This window comes from Tursiops truncatus, chromosome 12, assembly GCF_011762595.2.
Source record: "Tursiops truncatus isolate mTurTru1 chromosome 12, mTurTru1.mat.Y, whole genome shotgun sequence".
Lineage (NCBI taxonomy): Eukaryota > Metazoa > Chordata > Mammalia > Artiodactyla > Delphinidae > Tursiops > Tursiops truncatus.
In genome coordinates this window covers 88,346,950-88,364,771 of record NC_047045.1, presented here as the reverse complement: position 1 = coordinate 88,364,771, position 17,822 = coordinate 88,346,950, and positions in this window count along the sequence as shown.

The following is a 17,822-nucleotide window of genomic DNA, read 5'->3' as shown; positions in this document are numbered from 1 at the left end:
TCCAGAAAACTCACCAATTTTATGAAGCATCTTGAAACAGATGGAAATAGAGACGTTCATTTTCAAAAGCAAATGATTACACGTGTTACATGATAGACAGCCAAACCCTGGGGAGCTCGTAATGCAGTCATGAGGGGGCCTTGGCCCTGCATGGTGTCAGCTTGGACAACTTGGTCTGATGCTTGGAAGTTTAAGAGAAGAGCCTTTTAGCTCCATGAGAAAAGAGCGTTATTCTAACAGGTTACACGTAAGGTCACGGAATCCCTACCCTGCCTTGCGTCCCGGCGAAATCGGAAAGACAGCTACGGAAGGGATGTGGTGTGTGTGGTCAGTGAGACTGGGTTGTTTTTCTAAGAATTTTTCAGGAATCTGATTCTCGTTTATCTCAAATATCTTTCTTTGCTATTGATTGTGGATTTCAATCACAATTTGAATTTTCAATTTCAGAGAAGAAGGTTTGGGTGATTTGGAAAAAGTGTAGTGGTCTAAACATTCTTAAAGCTGTCATAAGTTACTCTTGGATAGACACCCATTTGTTTAATCCTGGACCAAGTTCTTGTTATTTGTTCCTCATCTGACATGACCTAATTCTACCCTTTCTCTGTGTCTGTTCCTTGATGCTACATGGCCTACACTTCACCACCAGGATCTAGGGAAGGGAGGCATGCTGTGCCCTGGTCAGTGCTAGAGACCTAGTTCCCCAGCATTCACGAAGCCCCAAATTTCATCATCTTATGTAAATTATAATCAAGTTTACCATAGATCATTGTGAAGTGTTAGGACTCTTAACAGTTCCACTCCTTAAAGGAGCAATTTCCAGAATCTATTTTTGCAGTAGGACTTAAATTTAGTCTAGGAAATCATTATAATGTTTAAATTATACACATTTCTAATTTGCTATATAAATTTTTTAAACTACAGTGCTGGGAAAGTTAAATAAATGTCAAAAAACAGATACTCCTGAAGAAAAAGTCCTCATTTCTTTTCAACAATCCATTGCAAACAAAAAATAAATATATTCTTTATAACTGCTTTCAGGAGAAAAATTAAGAGTAGTCTGTGTCTAAAAGGATGTTTGACACATTCTCAAGGGACCTGGAATTTACAATAGATTAAAACAAACTTCCTCTTGATAGTCATATTTTAACACAAGGGCTGAGAGAGAAGTACAGTAAATGTATATGTTTACACAGTAATTCCACCAAAAATGTTGGTTTGGCCCGATTTGGAGCACAAACATTCCAGTGGAAGTTCCCTGCTCCACATTCATCATGGCCACAGGAAGGAGTGTTTCAATTCTGCATGTTTTCCAGAACGTTTCTTTCCTTTGTTTGTTTTGTACTTCATGGAATGTTACTTTTTCCAAGGTATTGGTGGTGGGGGGGGGGACTGTTAGTAAGAGGAGGAAACAGTGGAAAAGGAGGGCTTGGGAGGAGTTTGAAAGCAACTGAACAAACATGGGTTTGCAGGCCTTTGTTGTCCCTTGGTCCTGACAGTGACTAGAGACAAAGGTGCCTCCCTCCAGGGCCCCCTGCCTCCTGGGAGTCCCCATCCATCTCACTGTCTTTGACCCCTGGTCCCCACATGCTAAAGTGTAGTCTGTCTTATTAACCCACTGCCTGGAAGACCTGTTATTGCCCATTGTAGTTTCTATGATCTAACACATTTTTCACAGTGTCTAAGAGTCATTTACATCATTTATCACATCAAAAAACTTTAGTGGCTCTAGGTAAAAATAGGTTTCTTCTTTCTAATTTTTCATGTCTTAAGATATGCATTTCCCATCTCAAACAATTAAGCAAAATTGGACCTTAAGTTCAGTTCACTTACTAGTGTGCTCTTTGAACTATTAAAGTCTCTGAAATTAAGTTGACATAATTTCTAGTAAATTAATTCTAATTCTCTAATAAAATAATCATTTTCAAATATACCTTGATTTAAGTATAACTTGTGTAATTAAACCCACCTGTAAGTTCTTAGATGTGGTTAGCTTTGTAGGATTTATATTTTTAACCTTTATTATAGAGCATTAGAAAGTATAGAGGTTACCCAGACACAGCTGTCCACTCTCAAATGTTAGTAATATTTTAAAATGATCAGTGACCTCAGCAAAGTTGAGATATTCAGGCACATCTTAGAAAATGGTAGAAAACTTGCTTGTGATTCCCCATGAGATGCCTGGACACCTGGGGCAGCTTTGGGAAGATAGGTTCACACTGGTGCACAGAGCTTAGAGCACACCTGTGGGCCATACATCACTGCAGGCAACTGTGAGCACATCCCCTTGGACCAAAGGACTTAGAACTTGAGGAAATACACGAGTGGTGGCTTGGAGGACAGGATTCAGGAGCCGGAAACCCTCCAGAACGCGAGACAGTCAATCGCCACTTTTAGGCCACAAAGTCTGGGCACTTGGTTACAGCAGCTTCAGCAAACGCACCACAGTATCAAAAAAGGAATGACTGGCTTACATAATCACACACACACACACACACACACACACACACACACACACACACTATCTTGACACATTTAAAGATCACATATTTGAAGAGTATTTAATGCCATCCTAAAATGTTCACCTTATAATAGTGAGTAAAACATAGAAACATGAAATCTTCTGTTTTCACTACCTGCCTGCTACCCCACAGGGAAAACGGAGGTGTGTTTGGATTATTAGGTGTTTCATATTTTAGCAAGTTTATCATAGAATTATCGCTGTAGAATTGTGACGTGTTCTGAAATTAAACTTCACATTGTGGAAGTCTGGTATAATATGGCCTATAAACTTTGGGCCTAATAACGCCAATCTAGATAAGAAAACTTGGAGAGCCATGATCCTTGACTTTATATATTTAAAGTGCTATCATATGAAAAGAGCAATAACTATGCTTGTGCTACTTTTTTTCTATAAATCATGATGCAAATGTCCTAAAGCGGTGATTTTGTTCTCTGTAGTTCCAGGAATTGAAGCCAATGGTTGTAAAACTGAATCGATTGAGAATCTCTGCTCACTGGGGTATACATTTCATTTTGTCCCCAGTGATTTCTACCAACTGAGCTCTGTTGTTCCTTCCTTCCGACGTTAAAACAAGAAAATTCCAATCACTGTCAATAATTACAAAATACTTTTGATTATTAAAACAATCTTATTTCAGTCATTCAGTCCATTTTTAAATTTTGTAGCACAGAAGTGCTTTCTATATTACACAGTTGCATTCATATATATACAATGGATATATACACTTACACGTGTGTATGCACGTATGCACATACCTACTTATGAGTATATATACACACACACATATATCCATATATGGGTATATGTGTGTACATGTCTATATACTTATTATTTTGAAGTGACGCTGGGCTTCCAGGAGAGCTGCAAAGATAGTACAGAGGGTTCCCACCTACAGTCTTCTCAACTCTGGTTCTACAATTAATTGGCTAGAGACAGGAGGGTCTTCAGTGCTTATATTTTCATAAATTTTAATTCAATGCAATTCCGTTGATCTTTTTTTTTTCCATGAAAAATAGACACAAGTAAATACTTTCTGTTTCATGAGGCATAAAGTAGGAAAAGCTTCTGCATTAGAGATGCTAAGTCAGCAATCAGTTTATTCTGGAAGAGAAGCATATACCAGCACGTTGTTGGTAAGACAGGGTGGTGGGTTTTTCCCCCTGGTTTTAACATCTGTCTCTCTTTGTGTACATATCCAAAAATCCTCTTACAGTTGGGTAACAAGAAAGATATGCATCACTGTCTGAATTACTTTTCTGTATTATCCTTTAGGAGCTATTAAAAGTGATATGTTTTATATCATATTGTTTGAATTCTAAACACACCAAATGCCTTGATGAGTTTTTATCTGTTAAATTAAATAAATGGAGTTATATATGCTTTTAGTTTTAAACAATGTGAAAAATATTTTTATATACCTCAACTTATGGAACACACAGGAAAAAACACAGGAGTGTAAAAGGTATATAGTTTCTCAAGTTTTTTTGTTCATTTTTAGTTGACTAATGAAACACGAAGATCTTTAAATATTAATATTTATTTTTATTGTCTGATTTATGTAACACAACACAAATCGCTCTACCCTAAACTAATTCCAAAGAATCCAGTTAATATATATTTCCACATTCGTCAATATATTCAAATTTACCCATAAAATTTTGGGTGGGTGGTGGAAAAGCAAAGAGAACATTTTAAAAGTAGGGATTGGCTTTGAATCTGGATAAAGTTTCAGTTGTGAAAGAAAGAATAGAATGATGACTAAAACTACTAAAACTACATAAACTGTACATGTTTATACTTTTAAGTTAAATAAAACACCATTGAAGGTCATATTTGTAGGCTAATTTTTAAATTAATTATAGCAATAAGTATTCAAACTATCTTCTCCTTCAAAACGTCTGTGAAGCAGAAGTGGCCTAAAAAACAGTCTGTCCTGGCAGGCATTCCTGACATGCGTGTTACTGAGGGGTCGGGCAGGTAAAGGCCGGACGGCCCAGCTGCCCCAGCCCAGAGCTGCGACCCCTGAAGTGGAACTCAGACCCCGTGTCCCTTCCTCCTTCAAGACTCTCGTGATTCCCAGCAGGATGTGCCCACAACATACCTGGGACATCTCCCCACCAGCAAGTCCCACGGTGTCTGAGGCTGTGATCACTGCGCGCCCCCAATACCCTTTTCCTTTAGCTTCCATGACACTTGCCCTGGTTTTCTTGACACTCTCTGGTTTCCCATTTTCAGCCTCTGAAGCAGTGTTTTTCTCTGCCCAGCGATAAAACACTGGGGTTTCTCCAGTCCCAGGCTGACAGCATCTTCTTATCTTCCAATTCCAGGCTGTCTCTGGACACTCCCGGTCCATCCATCGTTGACCATCTATTTGCAGACGGTTCGCTTCCCAATCCAGACCCACACTCTCTGTTCCAGGTCACACACCCAACTGGACCCTTGATTTTTCATTCCGGTTTTCTCCGAGGCACCATACAAACTGAAAAGTAATTATTCCAGTCCCACGCACGAACCTATCTTTGTAAGTTCTAATATTTTCTTTCAAATTTCTGGCACCATCTTCCATTCAACAATGGAGGCCAGAGACACAGCAGCCACCTGTCCCTCTGCCCTTCCTGTTCCTCCAGAGCCAGCTTGTTCCCACATCCCATCAAATATCTGTCCGCAAAGTCTCTTGGGTGTCCCAGAATTCTCCCACGTCACTCCTAGCACCCTGGTCCAAACCAGGAGCTTCCCTGGACTGATGCTCTGGCTCTCCGCCTGCCCCCTCCCCAAGCAAGAAGGTTTCTCCCTTAAGAAAAGTCCCAGGATACCTTGCACCTTTCCACTTTCAGGGAGCTCCCCGTTACCATGGAGATGTTGATGCAATGCCTTCGAGGCCATATGTGCCCTGGTCCACACACACCTCTGCAGCCACGTGTTACATTCCCTGCCCCATCTTCCTGCATCACACTCACCCCAGCACACTTCTGGTCCCTCGGGGCCATGAGCTTTATGTGTGTCTGTTCCTTCCCACAACTCTGTCACACCTATTTTATGTTTTCATTCTTTCTACGCATTTCCTCCCACAGGTGAGCTGGAGGTGCCACAAAGACACGATTGGTGCCCCGAGCTGGCCTGAGGCTTGTTACCTGGGCTTTTGCTTGTAATGCTCGTCCTTGTAATGCTTTGGAGAGACTAAGGCTGGAGGCTGTGAATTCGCACATGTATTTCTTCTCAGACATAAATTTCTAACTGCATGCTAGAATGGGCCAAATCGTGTCTACCTTTTTTTCAGAAAACTTGGCTGTGTATCCACCGCTCATAGAAGCAAGTAGAAACGCCCTAAAGTTTCTCAGTACTTTCAAGCATACGTCAGCCACCTGCCTGGGTTTATCTCAAGTGAAGCCTCCACATTCTCTCTGCCCAGGAATAGCGCACTTGGCGACCTTCCTCAAATACTCCTGCTTTCACACCCTGTTACTATTCAGTGAAGGCTGAGTATGGGTCAAAACCATTCTGCTGAGAAGGCAGGAACCAATCAACTCCATCAGAAATACAAAGTTTTATTTTTCTTCTGATTTATTTTACATCCAATCATTTGTGTTAAGAATTAAAGAGCATGTGCGGCATGGCCTTGCCCTTCAGGTGTTGTGTCGGCGTCTTCAGGATGACCTCTGTGCCACCTCTGCGCCTGCGTGCACTTTCCCAGGGACGGGGTGGGGTGACACATGTTGGTGACCTAGTGAAGCACCCTCACGTGTTTGCACGCCACAGCCAGGAAGGGAGTCTGTAACCCATTTTTCCTCTGTCTGGGATCTTGGCCACATGCTAAAAACAAAAGCAAGATGTGTTTCCATATTTCCTCCCAAACAATGACCATTCCTGCTTATTTGAGAGCTCCACAGCCCTTATTGAGATTCCATTTTTTTCCCTGAGTTTCTAAGAGGATGAAGCTTTAACATCCATTTCGGTGGTTAAGTTTATTCTCTCAGGTTGTTCTTTTCTGCACGAATGCCATCTTATGTGTTAAATTGAAAGTGGGCTTCCTCAGCTCGTGATAAACTTTAGTGACTGTTTATTTAACGACTGGGCAGCGAAAACCACACACACACCCCACCCCAGATGTTTCCAGATCCTCCCCGATCTCTGCACACCCTCTGACGCTCTGAGGTGGCCTCGTGCATAGCGTCCTCGCCTGAATTATCTGCATAGGGTAGCCCTTGGCTGACTTTCAACTTTCCCAGTGTATTTTGTTTACTTTTCCCACATCTGCCAAGACCAGCTTTCCCTCACGAAGAATGAGAAATCGACACAGTCGACTGGTTAGTGGGAGCTCCGAGGGGTGAAGGGGTAAGAGGAAAGGAAGGAAGTGGACTCTGAGTGGCCTAGAACTTCCTAACTGCAGTTACAGCCCTCTCAGTGGGCATGGCGGTCGCTGCTGTAGGAGAGGAATGTAATTTTACACATGAGCTCTTCTACAGGAAAGCAGTGCCTGTTTAGGGCATGCCCGTGTGGCCCCTCGTGGAAGGCGGGCAGGGGAACTAGTACAGGCCACGTGCCAGGGTGCTTTTTCATAGCACCACACTCAGCTGCTGGGTCTGTGGTCTGTCAAGATCATGCTATGGGTTTGTTTTTAAATCCCTTTATCTTGTCCTTCAAAATATATGTATCTTCATCTCTTATCAAAATGCTTTCTTCTCAGGAATGAAGTAGAGTCCAGTCATACCAGCGATTGCCAGCGTCCCTGGAAGACCTGCCGTCTGCTCCCGGGAGGCGATGTTTTCCCTGTTTTACACATAGGAGAAGTGAGGCTCCGGAGCGGGAAAGAATTCCCCTGAGATGGAACAGTAATGCGGAGGCTGTGATGTGGAGCCTTAGAGGTCAGATTCCAGAGAGAGGCTCTTCTTCCTACGAGGCACCAGCCACAGGGGTCCAACTCCTTCGTAGCCGTGTGGGGGCTCTTTGGTGAGGGGCTGTTCACAGTTTCCTGAGTTTGCAATGTGGCAATTATCTAGGACCAAGAGAAAGAATTCTCGAAGAGCAGCAGCTGGGGTCTCTTGGTCCATTCCCAAACAGTTCTGTGGCCACAGTATATTTATTAGGGTCCTTGGCGATGGCCAAAATTCCAACTAGGGGTGTGGAAAACTCGGTTTGACCCCAGTCCCCCGCTGCCGTTTCTTTCATTAGTTCAGCTGAGCTGCTTGAGGGCCAGTATATCATCCCGGGATACAGGATCCAGAGACACAAGTATCCTGCTCCTCTCGGGCCACCCAGCACTCTGCGGGTGGGGCTGGTGTGGGAACCCGACTCCTGTGGTCCAATTTCTTTGCTAATGCTGGCTGCTCCAACAGACGTGCTCATGTACAAAGCTTATATTGGATGGTGATTCCATCATCAGTTTAAGTTTTCCCCCTGAAAATTCTGGTTTTTCATTGCTTCTCAAATGCACACTTTTAAATTCCAACATAGGGTCAGGTCCTTTCTTGTCCCTGTGTACGTATGTGACGTGTCTATTTTTCTCGAGGTACTTAGGAAGCTGGGTGTCCACATCTGGTGCAGTTCAGGAGAGCCGCTCTTCTTGTTGGAGGAGGGAGGGGTTGGAGCTAAGGAGGCTCACAATCACAGTTTCAAATCGGCCTTAATTCCTCCCTCAAATCCAGCTGGATCTCTCTGGTCAAAATGTTCTCCCTGGTTCTCTGGAAAAACTAATTCAAATATTTGCCGTTTTCTTCAAACCTTGGATCTCTCCTCTCGTCTTTCGTTCTGGAAGCAGGTGAGGTCACCTGAACTCCATGGGGAACATTGCAGTTTTTCAGAGGAACATCTCCAAATTCCTTACAGCAAGCAACCCGCCCACATGTAATTCATACTCCTTTTTCCCCCTGGTTTTTAAGTTTTAAAACTGCTGTGTGTCATGGATGTAAAATGCACCTGTGTTGGGCATGCAGCTCACTGGGTTTTTACATGAGCATGTAACCAGCATCCAGATGGAGCTGCAGATGACCCCGGCACTCCGGAAAGTTCCACACATGTCCGCAGTCAGCAGCATCTCCTCAGCTCCAGGCACGCTGCAGCCAGTAATTCACTTTATCTTCCCTGTTGCTTCCCGTCAGTGGATGACTCAGTTCCCGCATTCCTCGCTGGTCTGGCTTCTCTCATCACCCGCACCGTGTGTGGGTTTCATGGAGCCATCAGCTCTATCGGGACTCAGTTCCTTGTCCTGCCCTGTCCTGTCCTCAGCACTGATGGATGGCCCACAGTTCAAACTTGGTGGCTTCACATCACACCCACATATTCTCTCCTGGTTGTCTGAGCTGAGGTCGGGCTCTGCCTACCTGGGACCTCTGCTCAGGGTCGCCCATGGCTGCCGCTGAGACACTCAGGCCGTGTCCCTCCCGGACCACGGTGCTGTGAGTCAGTTCCCTAAAGTCGCAGGATGGCGGCCTCCCCCCGCTCGGTCTCCCCCACGTGACCCCCTTCTACGTGGCCCCCTTCCCAGTGGCCTCTCCCCACGTGGCCTCTCCCTGCACACCTTATGTCACTGCAACCTCTACAAGACCAGCAAGGGGGTGGTCACCCCTCAGTCATCAGAGTTGGAGTCTCACAAAACATAACATAATCTCGGGGGACACTCCCACCTTTGCCGTGTAGCACAGCCTGTCCAGGAGTGATGTCCATCACCTCTGCCACATGACACGGGGAAGCACGTCCCAGGGCCCAGGGCACTTGGGGAGGAAGTTACTCAAAGAATTACGGAGGCCATGCCACCTGCTCACAGGAGAGTGTATGGAGCTGCACGGCCACATTTTGCCTGAGACACTGACAACCAGTTTCCCTAAGTGTTGTGCTGATTTATGCTCCTACCAGCAGGATATCAGAATTCAGATCTTCAACTCCTTACCAACGTGGACGTGACAGTTTTGTGGTCTTGCTTTTCACCAGCCTGGACACAAGGATTCTGAGAGAGGATGGCCTGGTCATACTGGCTTGTTTATTGTGACATCAATCAAAAGTAACATTTTGAAGGATGATGGCAATCCACGTTGACATGCTCTCTGGAAGCATTTATCTGGATTAAAATACTTAAAACCAGGTGCAGGTCTGTCAGGCTTGCATTCCCTTTCTTGAGATGTGTTATCTGGGTTTCTAGGAGGGCTTCCCAACATTTGGATGAAAAGTCATCTTTGTGCAGCTGTGAGGACAGAAGGAGCCCGGACCCAGGCTCCCCTCTGGGCGGGCGGATCCCCCATCAGACCCCGGCAGCTCCGTGACTACCTACTGTGGGGACTGCGTCATCGCCTCGAGAGGCTGACTCATCAGCCATCCACTCGCCTCAGGCTGACTCACGCTCAAGCCCAAGGTTCTTTCTGCATTTCTTCTAAGCCTCCTTCAGGCCCACTGTGTATTTGATTGCTAAGTTCCTCTAAAATTATTAGCACAGGATCCTTGGTGAGAACAGAGTGAAGTATTTGGAATTAGTTTCTTTTAAGTGGCTCCAGTTTGGCACCTGCTAACTTTCAAAACATCTTCCAGAAAATGACCAAAATTCTCCACTTGTGTCTGCCCATAAAACACACTGTGCCTCTGACATTTGCTTCTCATCACACTGTAAGCACATAGAACATCCTTTTCGTTGAATTTTAAAGAGAACACAAGGAGCTACTCAGAAATCTAGAAGTTGATTTCACTGGCCACTCACACAGAAGGCTGCCCTGTCTTAGTTTTCAATGTGTCAGTAGGCTGACAAATGTGTTTTTGCCTCTGTATTTTGAACAGCCTGGGTGGAAGGAAACACAGCCCAGAGGGGAAAATCAATTGGCAAAGGCAAAGGCAAAGGCAAAGGCAAGAATTCTCTTAAAATCCATCATCATCATCATCATTATCGTCATCATCATCGTCATGACCTTTTCTAAATACATTCACCCTAGAGCAATCCTTTTAATGCAGCTCAACTCTAAATACTATGTGAAAATGAGAAGCATTTTCAAGCATTCATAAGTAGTGACACATGTCACCTGGTGTGTGATTACTTGTCTATGGTGCTTCGAGTTAAATACACTTGAATTTCCTTTGCGCTTCTGAGTATTTCTTTTGTTCCTAGTTTCTAGTTCCTCAAGGTTCATGGATGACCCTCATGGACAGTGGAGACGAGAGACTCTTCACCCACATGACTGGACACAAGTCGTGTTTTTCTTCCTACTGATTTCCGCTCATTCCCCTAAGAACCACCTGAAACCGGCAGGTGGTTCAATGGACATTTAGGAGTTCCAAATTGTTTAAAAACTAACCCATGCTTAGCTGCCTGGGATCTACAAGGAACTATGATTTAGCCTAATTCCCAGTGCTAACACCTTGCTTTCATGCATATACCTGGTACACAAGAAAAAGATGCTATTGATTTTAAAAATCGTTAAATTATAGAAGTAGTAAGAATTGAGAATTTTATGGGCTATAGTGCAGCTAGGTTAAGACCCTTTGCCTGTATCATGGGAAATACAGTGACTCAGATGGAAAAGTATCGAATTGAGGCGGCTAGAATGTGGGGCAGGCATAGCTGGCAGGAGTGATTCATGGACCACTTTAGCCTCTAGGTTGTGTGTCCCCAGCACTGACCCTCTGCATCTGCCAATGTCACCGTGCTTTGTGAGGAGTCAGGCTTTGTGGCCCCGAAAGGACAGCTCGACTAAAAGTGGTCTTTCCTTTCCTTGCCTCAATTTTTTCTTTTCTTTCTCCCTGCCTCCCTGTCTCTGTTTAAGGAAACTTGGTGATTTTTCTAGATTTCTTTGAGGGGAAAAAAGAGCAGATTTAAATGAAGTCATTGTGGGAATAACACCATGTGGCTGTGTTTACACCAGGCAAGTGATTCCTTGTGCAGTATTATGTGGTCTGATCTTTTTGTTCTGTGGCAAAGACATCTTGTAAGCCAGAGCAGAACTTTCTGGGTCAATGGACAAAGTGAAATGCAGATTAATAGAGGATCAAACCATTCACCTATCTGAAAACCAGTCTCTTGGGGCTGAGTTACTAAAGTACCAGAGTTACTAAAATACTGAAGTTACAAAGGCACTAAAGTTACTAAAATTGCAAAAGTATGAAAGTTACTAAAGTAGGGGAGATGCCTTGGGGGGTTTTGTTTTTCCTTTTCGTTACTAAAAAACATCACAGATTACCTAATGCTTTAGAGTTTACAAAGCATTTTCCCTTCCACATGCATTTTATAGATTTATTCTCTTAAAAGCCCTGTAATTTAAGTGGAGCAGTTATTCGTATTTCATAAAAAAATGCAGTACAAATAGTTGAATGACCTGCTCTGAACTACCCAGAGTCATTCCTGACCCGGACAAATATTCATTCATCCCTTTGTTCATTCATTCATGTATTTATATGGCCAATGTGGTTAATCGCTACAGGTTTCCATCAATTCTGACACCCTGAAAAACACAGAGATTATCTATCCTAATCAAACTTGACTGTGTGGGAATATGTTTGATGACACTAAATGATGTTACCTTATTTTAAATGTATACAACATTTTAAAATAAAATATTAATACATTAAACCACATGTTAGGAAATGAGGATGCAGGACAGAGTCATGGTATGTGATCAAATAAATATTAATTAGCTTTTCTTTAAAAGAAAAAAAACCCTGGCGACTTTCCAACAGCACTACACCTGCTGATGCCTGACGCTGACCATGTGTCTGGTCTCCTCCTATACCTGCAATCTCCTCAATAGCATATAATCAGGTAAACCACCAACATTTAAGAGGCAATCTTAAATTATTTTCTAGATGCCTGAGTACTAAATCAAAGCCTTCAGGTGATACAAATGATGATGAAATGAGCAATATCTTAAATATTAGTTGTTTGTCCCATTATATGCCCTAGAGATAATGCAAATACAAAATTTTTCTTAAATACAACAGCATGAAAAACATGAATATCTTGGAGACTACCTGACTAATAAATAGGTCATCTTATTGAAAATACCAAAATGCAAAGACACTTCACATGCAGTTTTAGTGTCTGAGAATCTATGTTAGTGATCAAGACAAGTCAAAAGAATATTTGCTTTTGCAATTTATCTGCGCTGCACTGAGGTTGTATGGAAAAGAATTATGAACTTAGCAAGAAGTTTTGGAAACAGAAATTGACATGAAATAACTGTGAATAAAAGTTTAACAAAAAAGAAAACGAAAAAAAGTTTAACGAAGGTATATCTGGAAGATATTATGCAGTAAAATATGTTAGCTATAAAAATGATACAGCCTAAAAATTTATAGACATCCTGGAAAGAGTGAAGTCGAAATCTTTCTGTTCCTTGAAATATATTTTTTTTGGTAAATGCATTTTACACAAATGAGTCCTTAGCTAAGTAACCATTACCCAATTTAAATAATGGAATCACAATTCAGAAAATTGTGAAATGGGAGGGTGGCTGCACATGAAAGGAAGGTCTGGAAAAGTCAAGTGGAAACAGGTTTTAAAGGAGCATAATGAGTGGGTTAAAGTTGATTTATTGAGAAAATTACTGCATACAGCGTAACCACAGGCATATAAGTATTATTTTTTTAAGGTTGTGAGTTCAGCCAAAAATAAAGATGTAGAAAAAGAAATAAAAATTCCATACCCAAATATATGTTTTCTTTTCCAAAAACATGATCAAATATTCTTTGAAGTCAATGTTCAAAACCAATAATATTGTCAGATATTGCAAGTCATTACATATTCTTCATCTTAAACGATAAGGGCAATTTTTAGAGTTTGAAAGTTAGGATGGGTAACCAAAATGTTGCTATAGAAAGCATATATTTTTTGAAATGTACTGGAAGCTCTTTTTAAAACAATAAAATGATACAAGTTTAGAAATACTTTTCTACCAGAATTTGAACAATAAGATTCAAGATTAAATTCACACTCAAATGTGAGCTTTGTACTTTTCTGGTTTTCATCAGCAGTCCATCTCATTTCAAACCTTTAAAGAAGACTCTGAACTTGAGACCCTGCACTGGCTTTCCATTGGCCCTTCATGGTTCAAAACTTTAACTCACTTAATGGTTCTCCAAATTAATGGTAAGCAAATAACTCCAATTTATTTCAATATTTGTTTTAAAATTAATTAAAGTACCAACATTTAAGGAAGAAATATTACCAAATCTCTACAATCTTCTTCATAGGGAGAAGCAGAAGAAATACTTCCTAACTCATTTTATGAGGCCAGTTTTACCCTAATACCAAGACCAGATAAAGACAATAAAGGAAAGAAAACTACAGAACAATATATGTCATGAACATAGATACAAAGAGCCTCAACACAATATTAGCAAACTGAATCCATCAATATGTAGAAGGAATTATATGTCATGACCAAGTGGGATTTATTTAAGATATGAAAGGCTGCTTTAGTGTTTGAAACTAATGGATGTAATCCATCACACGAAGAAACTGAAAAAGAAAAAAATCACGATTATATCAACAGAGACAGAAAAAGCATGTGCCAAAATCCAACACTCATTCGTGATAAATAACTAGGAATAAAGAGAGACTTTTTCCATTTGATAAAACTATCCACAAATATTTACAGCTAACTTCATACTTAGTGATGAGAAACTCTAAGCCTTTCTAAGATCCTGATCAAGGCAAGGATGTCTACTCATGACTCCTCTTCAACGCCATACGTGAAGTTCTAGCTAATGCAACAAGGCAAGAAAAGGAAATAAAATGTGTACAGACAGGGAAGGAAAATGAAAAACTGTCTTTGTTTGCAGGTGACAATATCATCAACATAGAAAATTTGAAAGAATTGACCAAAAAACAAAAACAAAATCAAAAAAATAGAAAGAAGTGAAAAACCCTCCTGGAACTAATATGGGATTATAGCCAGGTTGCAGGATACAAGGTTAGTGTAAAAAATAGTTTTCTTTCCTTTATGCCAACAATGAACAAATGGAATTTGAAATTAAAAGTACAATTCCATTTACATTAACACCCCCCAAAGGATATACTGAGATATAAAACTAATAAATTATGTACAAATCTATATGAGGAAAACTACAAAGCTCTGGTGAAGAAAACCAAAAATAACTTTGATAATGGAGAGATATTTCATGTTCATGGATAGGAAGACTCACTATAGTCAAAATGGCAGTCCCTCCCAACTTGATCTACAGATTCAATGCAATCCCAATCAAAATCCTGGCACATTACTGTGTGGATATCAACAAATTGATTCTAAAGTTTATATGGAGAGGCAAAAGACCCGGAATAGATAACATAGAAGAAAGAAGAACAAAATTGGAGGACTGATGCTACTCAACTTCAAGACCTACCATAAAGCAACTGTTTTATGCATCCTGTGGTCCTGGTGAGACACTAGACAAAATAGGTCAATGGAACAGAATAGAGAGCCCAGAAACAAAGCTCCATGCAGTCCACTGATCTTTGATGGAGGACTAAAGGCAGGACGTAGAGCAAGGACAGTCTTTTCAACAAATGGTGCTGGAACCCCTGGACGTACACATGCAAAAAAAAAAATGAATGAGACACAGATCTTACACTTTTCACAAAAATTAACTCCAAATAGATGATAGACTTAAATGTAAAATCATAATGATAAGACTCCTAGAAAATAATATAGGAGGAAACCTAGATGACATTGGACACGATGAGGCATTTTAGATACTACACCAAAGGCACAATTCATAAAAGAAATAATTAACAAACTGGACTTCATTAAAATTAAAACCTTCTGTTCTGTGAAAGACAATGTCAAAAGAATGAGAAGACAAGTCACATACAGTGGGAAAATATTTGCAAAGGCACTTCTGATAATGGACTGTTATCCAAAATACACAAGGAACTCTTACAGCTTAACAATCAGAAGACAAGCAACCTGATTAAAAAAATGGGCTAAAACCTTAGCAGACACCTCATCAAGGAAGGTGTACAGATGGCAAATAAGCATATGAACAGATGCTCCGTATCATGAGTCATCAGGGAAATGCTAATACAACCAGATACCACAACTCGGCTATTAGCATGGCCAAAATCCAGAACACTGGCAACACCAAATGCTGGTGAGGATGTGGAGCAACAGGAACGCTCAGTCGTTGCTGGTGGGAACGCAACATGGTGCCGCCAACTGGTGCAGCCAACGGCTCTAGAAGACACTTTGCTGGTTTCTTACAAAACTAAACCTGCTCTTATCATCCGATCCAGCAATCATGCTACTTGGTGTTTACCCAAAGGACTTGAAAACTTATGTTCACACAAAAACCTGCACACAGATGTTAATAGCCACTTTATGCATAACTGCCAAATCTTGGAAGCAACCAAAGTGTCCTTCAGTAGGTGACTGAGTTGATAAATTGAGGTCCATCCAAACAATAGAATATGATGCAGCACTAAAAAGAAATGAGTTGTCAGGCCATAAAAAGACATGGAATAACCTTAAGTCCATGTCGTTAAATGAAAGACACCAATGAGAAAAGGCTCCATACTGTATTATTCTAACACATGACATTCTGCAAAGAGTAAACATGAGACAGCAAAGGGCCAGTGGTTGCCAGAGGGTCAAGGTGGGGACACGAACAGGCCAAGCACAGAGGATGTTTAGGGAAGTGAAAATACTCTGTATGCTACTATAATGTTGGTTATGTGTCATTATACATTTGTCCAAACCCATAGGACGTACAACACCAAGAGTGAAGCCAAGGGTAAACTATGGACTTTGGGTGATTTTGATGGTCAGCGCAGGCTCATCAATTGTAACGAATGCACCCCCTAGTGGCCGATGTTGATAATGGAGAGGCTGTGCATGTGTTGGGGAGGGGGTGTATGGGAATCTCTGTGTCACCCTCTCGATTTTGTTAAAAGCCTCAAACTCCTCTTAAAAAATCAACCTGACTAATTAAAGTGACCAAAGATTTTGGATTAATATCTTATAAAGAGTTTGATACAGAAAATTGCTACAAGGAAAAGACGTACAATGTCTCTAATCAGCATTTGGAGAGGAAACAGTTTTATATTGTTTGATACGCAATGTAAAATTCAGGAAAAAGTGAGCAAAGAAGAGGATTCAGCTTAGAAAATTGCATTACTTGGTTTACAACTTTTTTGTATCTGCCTAGGTCTCTGGGAAGCAGATGTCGAACAGGAGTTAGAAATGCAAGAGATTTATTAGGACTTAACACTTGTGACAAAAAAGAGGGGAGGAGACAACCAAGGCAGGAGAGCCTTCGGCGTGAGAGGCAGGTCTGACACGTGTGAAGGATGATGGAGAAGAAGGTGGGTTTGGTGGAAGGAGCCTCAGACGGCCCTCTGAGAATGTTCATAACGTGCCGTGGGGGGTGCCTGCAATACGTGGGGGGACACAAAGGAGTGAGAGGTGAAGACCCATCATGAGATGAGAGAGTAAGTGTTTCACATTCTTAATATTCTACCAAAATAATCTCACCTTCATGGAGTGTACTGTCAGCCCCCAAATCAAATGCAGAGACGTATTTTTTATCTCTATAAACTAAGGGGGTTGGAAATTGTGGTCTCAACTTCCAAGAGAAAGTAACGAAAATAGTAGGTAAAAGTGTGTGAAATGCTATAACGGACGTGAATGTAGGGCGCTCTGAGGGCTCAGGGCTGTTCATTTTGCACAAGTTAACAAATTCCAAGATTACCACATTTCATCCATTTCCTGCCCCAGAATTTTAATTCCATTTAAATGGAATGATTTTAAAGTTAGTTCTTCAATAAATTTAAGAGAACACAAACTATATATAAGAAAAATGACTTTTTTCCCCCAGACATCTGCAGTTTAAATCCAGGATCCAGACTGCGGAGCATGAATCAAACCCGTTTGGATTACTTTAATCCTGATACATGCCTGTCAAAGCTCCAAGGCCTTTTTCATCCCCCATTTAAGGGCATCTTTCAAGATACTAAAATCTAAAGGCCACAGCACTCTGCATACAGTAGCTGGTGTTCCAACTTCCAGAAAGAGAGATTTCAATCTGGTGAAAGACCCTATGCTTAGGGAAGTCCCACGGGCTTGGAGTTTTACTGCACCTTCTTTCAAACGAGTCATTAGGAGACCAAGATCCATCTTTGGTATCCAGATATGCTGGTTATTTAAAAATGGCACATGTGTTTCAACAGGAAATAGGTTAAATATGTGGTTGTATTTTAGAAGAAAATAAAGCATTTTAAAAACCTCATTCCCAAATTTATATCTTGAGTATAGAAACAACAGGCAAAGCATTTAGCTGAAGAAAAATGAAATAAGATTTTCTCCATCATCCATCATTTTCTTCTCCTCTTTAAGAG